The sequence below is a fragment of the Drosophila takahashii genome, chromosome 3R (genome assembly GCF_030179915.1).
Source record: "Drosophila takahashii strain IR98-3 E-12201 chromosome 3R, DtakHiC1v2, whole genome shotgun sequence".
NCBI classification, from domain to species: Eukaryota; Metazoa; Arthropoda; class Insecta; order Diptera; family Drosophilidae; genus Drosophila; species Drosophila takahashii.
Genome location: NC_091681.1, coordinates 7,713,215 through 7,719,214, shown reverse-complemented (window position 1 = coordinate 7,719,214; position 6,000 = coordinate 7,713,215).

Sequence of the window (6,000 nt, the reverse complement as noted above, 5' to 3'; positions counted from 1 at the left end):
CAGGGCCCGCTTATATAGGCCTCCGGGTCCCGTTAATCCTCGGCCTCTCCTTTTCATCTCTCCAATTGAGGGTCCAAAGTGCACGGTTTTACCGTTCGACCTTTCGCCCTCTGCGCACGACACCACTCCAGGGTCCAAAGTGCGGCGCTGTACCGTTAACTCCTTGCTCACGGCACGCCTGCGCTCTCTCGTCTCTCCCTCAGGCTAGTGCCGTCTCGCTCTGACGCCTCTCTTCGCTCTCTCTCTCTGGGTTGATACTCTCCCAACTCTCCACTTCAGGGTCCAAAGTGCACGGTTTACCGTTCGACCTTTCGCCCTCTGCACACGGCACTACACTAAAGTCCAAAGTGCGGCCGGTCTCCATGTAGTTCTCCATGTATTTCTTGTGTTTATTTGTGCGGAGTTATTTAACTCCTCACATTCCCCCCTTTCTTCGGGTGACGAAAGTGAGCTTGTTCCTCCTCTCCGGCTGTCATCCTGTGTATCCTGTGTAGCCTTTGAGTCCATTCATTCTTCTTCTTGATTTAGTCCCCCCTCAGATGTTTTCCCCACAGACGTAAGAATTCTCGTTGTTCCTCTCCGGCTTTTATCCTGTGTATCCTCGTCGCCCTTGAGTCTCCCCGATCCTTTTATCGACGCTTACAGCTCCTTTTTGAGTTAGACTGCGCCGATCCGTTTGTCACGATTTTCTCCCACGATGCTCCCTCGTTGATGCAACATTTCTTGATTTCTACTGTTGCCGTTGAAATTTAAATATCCCGCTCTAGTATGATTCGCGGTCTTCGGTAGCTCGTCCTGGTCACACTAATTTCTTGCGATTGATAACATGACTCGCCTATCGATATCGCCTTGGGCGGCGTTGCCACCTAAACATCGCGATGTTTATTAGAGTGACCCTCCATATGCCGATATTTCCATTGTCTCGAAGAAACTTCTTAAATGCCCGACTGGCAAACTGAACCCCGTTGTCCGTAATCACCACTTTCGGAACTCCGAACCGGGCGATTATTCGTTCTCTAAACGCCTTTTGCAGGGTTTCTGCTGTGGCGGTTCGTAATGGCACCAATTCTGTCCATTTTGAGAACCGGTCGATTAGCACCAACAACATTTGGTTACCGTGTTTCGATCTTGGCAGAGGGCCGACAAAATCCGCGCACACCGTTGCCCATGGTTCTTCCGGGATTTGAGTCAGCATTTTCCCCGCCGCTTGTCTCTGATTAGGTTTATATTTTAGGCACTCTTCGCATTTCCGAACGTATGCTCTTGCGTCCCTTTGCATTCCTGGCCAGTAGTATCTGGCAGCTAGACGGGCAATCGTCCTCCGGCTTCCTACATGGCCGGCCGCTGGGGAGTCGTGATTTTCTTGTAGGACCGTTTCCCTTAGATCTGTAGGGACGCATAGCTTCCAGGCCACCACATCTTCGTTGCCGGCTCTGTGTGGGATCTGCCTGTACAGCGTTTCGCCGTCGAACACGTAGTCTGGGAATTTCTGCGGTTGAGCGTTTATTTTCTCACGCATGTCTCTGATCCAGTTGCATTCCTTAATTGGTACCAATTCTTTTGCTCTCCGGAGGGTTTCCGGCACCGGCTGTCTGGACAGTGCGTCGGCTACCACGTTCAATTGGCCCTTTCTGTACGCAATCTCAAAGTCGTATTGTTGCAACTCAAGGGCCCACCTGGCGATTCTTCCGGATGGGCTTTCAATGCTGTTCAGCCATTTCAGTGCCATGTGATCCGTTACCACCTTGAAGTGGTAGCCTTCCAGGTAGGGCCTTAGTTTTCGAATTGCCCAGACAATGGCCAAGCACTCTTTCTCCGTTGTCGAATAGTTTTTCTCGGCTCCGTTTAACGTTCGACTGGAGTATGAGATAACTTTCTCGCCGTCTTCCGTGTTCTGTGTCAGAATCGCCCCTATGCCGTAGTCGCTGGCGTCCGTTTGCAGGATGAATGTTCTTCCAAAATCTGGACATGCTAGCACTGGGTCAGTTACCAGCCTCGCCTTCACCTCCTCGAATGCCTGTTGATGGTCTTGCGTCCACACCCATTTCACGCCCTTGCGAAGTAGGTCGTTGAGCGGCTTAACGATGCGTGCGAAGTCCGGTACAAATCGTCGGTACCACGATGCCACTCCCAGGTATTGCCTTAGCTCGCGGACGGTTGCAGGTGGTTCTAACTGGGCTATGGCAGCAACCTTCTCTGGGTCTGTGCCAATTCCTTGGCTTGTAACTCGATGTCCCAGGTACAGCAGCTCCTTTTTGAAAAATTGACACTTCTCGGGGTTTATTCTCAGGTTCGCCTCCTTCAGACGCCGAAACACTTCTCTAAGATTGTCCTTGTGTTCTTGCTGAGTGCGTCCGATGACGATTATGTCGTCCTGATAGGCAAACGCATGAGGAGACATCTCTGGTCCAATCACTTGGTCCAAGGCCCGTTGGAACGTTGCGGATGCCGAGTGTAATCCGAATGGCATCACTCTCCATTGGAAGAGCCCCTTTCCTGGCACCGTGAACGCCGTGAACTTTCTGCTTGCTTCCTCCAGCGGAATCTGCCAGTATCCATCCTTTAAGTCCAGGCTGCTGATATAGCGTGCTTCTCGTAGTTGGTCCAGGATGTAGTTGATACGTGGCAGATTCCGCTGGAGGAAGCAAGCAGAAAGTTCACGGCGTTCACGGTGCCAGGAAAGGGGCTCTTCCAATGGAGAGTGATGCCATTCGGATTACACTCGGCATCCGCAACGTTCCAACGGGCCTTGGACCAAGTGATTGGACCAGAGATGTCTCCTCATGCGTTTGCCTATCAGGACGACATAATCGTCATCGGACGCACTCAGCAAGAACACAAGGACAATCTTAGAGAAGTGTTTCGGCGTCTGAAGGAGGCGAACCTGAGAATTTGTGCGGAACCTTGTGTTTATTTGTGCGGAGTTATTTAACTCTTCACAGGATTTATTTGTTATACCAAACTGAATTTTTTCTTATTAGTTTTACCTAAATGGGAACGGTCGTTCTCCCGGAATTCTTGAAGAAAGAAAACTGTTCGTCTAATATAATTTAATGTATAACAACGAAAGACTGCTTTGTTTTTTATTGTTTTATTAAATTATGCAGAAAGTAATGGAGGTCCCATGACGAAACTTTCAGGAGCCAACAAGAATTATGTATAGAACATTATGCTATTTTTTTATAAAGATTAAAAGTGCCGATTTGCAGAAAACCGCGAATGAAATATTTTTTTTTTAAGTTTGGACTGTATTTTGCATTGGAACCATTATGGCTGTTATTTTCATCTGAAAGCTTGGCAAAAATAATAATTTTTGAGTATTTTTATTTATTTTTTACCCCACGTAATTTAAAATTATAAATGAATTAAACAAAAAAATAGCATCGCCATATCTTCGCTTCTGTCAAATGAATTTTTTTTTTAACTTTTTTAAAAATCCTTTTTAAATGGTGTGATAGTATCATAAAAATTAGATATCGTTTTGAGACCATGAAGAAAATCTCGATACGTTTCACAAAGAAACACTCATATGTAGAAAATCTTATTATTTTTCAATAGGAACACAACTAAAACATTGCGGGGGGGCAATTATCCCCACCGGCCCCAACAGCTCCAAATTTCGAAATTTGCACTTTTTCACTTTTACCGCTCTCTCTCCCAAGCCAATTGATTTTCTTAAAGTCTTGGTATGCAATCCTTTAAGTTTTTGCAATACCTTTTGATTGGTGTATTACTCATTACGATCGGACTATCACAGCAGATTTTAATTTTGCGGCTATATAAAAGTAGTCGTAGTAGTATATAATAGTAGGTGCGCTTCGTCACTACATATACTGCCGTCCATAGTGATAATATAATATAATATTCTTGTAGAGTGACATTTTAAGATTATACAAAAAATGTTTTGAGTCAATCGGACAAAAACTTTAGAAGTTATGCTAAATCTAGTACCCTAACCTCTAAAACTTTAGGTACGTAAGTGCATCTTTAAGTGCGTTTTTGACGAAACCACGTTTGGAATGTCTGTGTTCATCGGAATTTCTAAACGGCTCAACCGATCGCATTTTTATACCCTTGCAGAGGGTATTATGATTTCAGTCAGAAGTTTGCAACGCAGTGAAGGAGACATTTCCGACCCCATAAAGTATATATATTCTTGATCAGCATCACTAGACGAGTCGATCTAGCCATGTCCGTCTGTCCGTCCGTTTCTACGCAAACTAGTCTCTCAGTTTTCAAGCTATCGGGATAAAACTTTCCCAAAAGTCTTCTTTCTATTGCAGGTAGTATATAAGTCGGAACGAGCCGGATCGGACAACTATATCATATAGCTCTCATAGGAACAATCGGGAAAAAAAATGTAAAAAATGATATCTTGGGTGTTTTTGAACCTATAACATCCTACTTTTGGAAATGTCATTTTTTATCTAATTCTGAATTTCGAATAAAATTTTTTCAAAATCGGACGACTATATCATATAGCTGCCATAGGAACGATCGGAAAATTAATGGGAATATAATAGGAAATAAATTATTGCTTCGTTGGTTTTTATTGTATTCTCTTCTACTCTAGGATATAACTCTTTTCAAATATTTTCGAATTTCGATTTTAATTTTATCAAAATCGAACTTCTATATCATATAGCTGCCATTGAAACGAACGCAAAATTAATGAGAAATAATAGGAAAATTAACATTTTTGCGATTTGTAAATTAATAGGAATTATCTGCAAGGGTATATAAGCTTCGGCTGGCCGAAGCTAGCTTCCTTTCTTATTTTATTGAAGATATTTAATTTATTGATATTTTTAACATTTTCTATTTCTTCTGCTCCCTCAACAGCTCCAATAAGTCGTTTTGAAATTGAGTTTGGCTGTCGGCTATCTTAGACAAGATTTCTGTCTGAGCTCTCTGCTGCTCCAGCCTTTCTCTTGCTATTTCCACAAGTTGGGCCATGTGGCCCAACTTGGTGCGCTCAGCAGCGGGCGCAACGCTGCCGGAGCGTTGGCTTTCGCTGCATACAGATGCGTCGTTCTACACAGGATCCTCATCTAAGGCCTCAACGAAGTACTCAATCAAGTCTGCAATAAATATGTTATGTATGGACACTTACTGTCGTTCTCCAAATTGGGTTTTTCCGTATTGTGGGTCGGGTATAAACCCAGGAATGAGTGTATCAACTCATAATGTTGCCACATTGATGGTGCGCCACCACTTGGGCACATTTTATTTTTCTCCTGCCTGCAAGATTGACACCATAAATTTGTTTCGAATATACTAACGCTTGTACGTATATAATATTTCCTTGTACTTTTTTGTAAGGTTCTCCACCTTGGTGCGTACGTCTTTGTACGACAGATCGTAACCAGCCTCCATCATGGACTGGGCCATCTTTATGAACACATAAACATTTTTCCGAGCTCCTCGCCACTGCTCGATGTTGTCCTGCCATATGTCGATCAGCAGGATCTCCATGTGCCGCAGTCCACCGCAGCTTGCCGGTATTGGTTCGCGTATTATCAACTGCAAAATGAAAAACAATTGTGGAAATATCCAGTGTTGGGAAAGGTACTGTGTTTTTTTACCTAGGTAAGGTAAAAGGTATTGGGCAAAAATAAATACCTAGGTAAGGTAAAGGTACTTAAATTTCCCAGTACCTAGGTAAAGGTAAAAGGTAAATATATTGTTTTTTTTTTTATTTTTTATAATTTTTTTTGTTTTGTTCAATGTAATCATTTAAACTTAAAATAAGACTAGTTTTCAGTTTTTAGTCGTCTTAATCAAACAATATCTTTTCACTTCATTTAAATTTAAATGTTATAATTTTGTGCATATATTTTTAAAACACGCGGGATGAATAATTGTATGCACGTATCACTTCATTAATGTATTTATGATACCCTCATGTACATATTTGGCGCGCAAAAATTCCGTATGTAGAAACATTGACTATATATTGTGCCGTTAGTTTACGTACATATGGCATTTTTGCGCACCAAA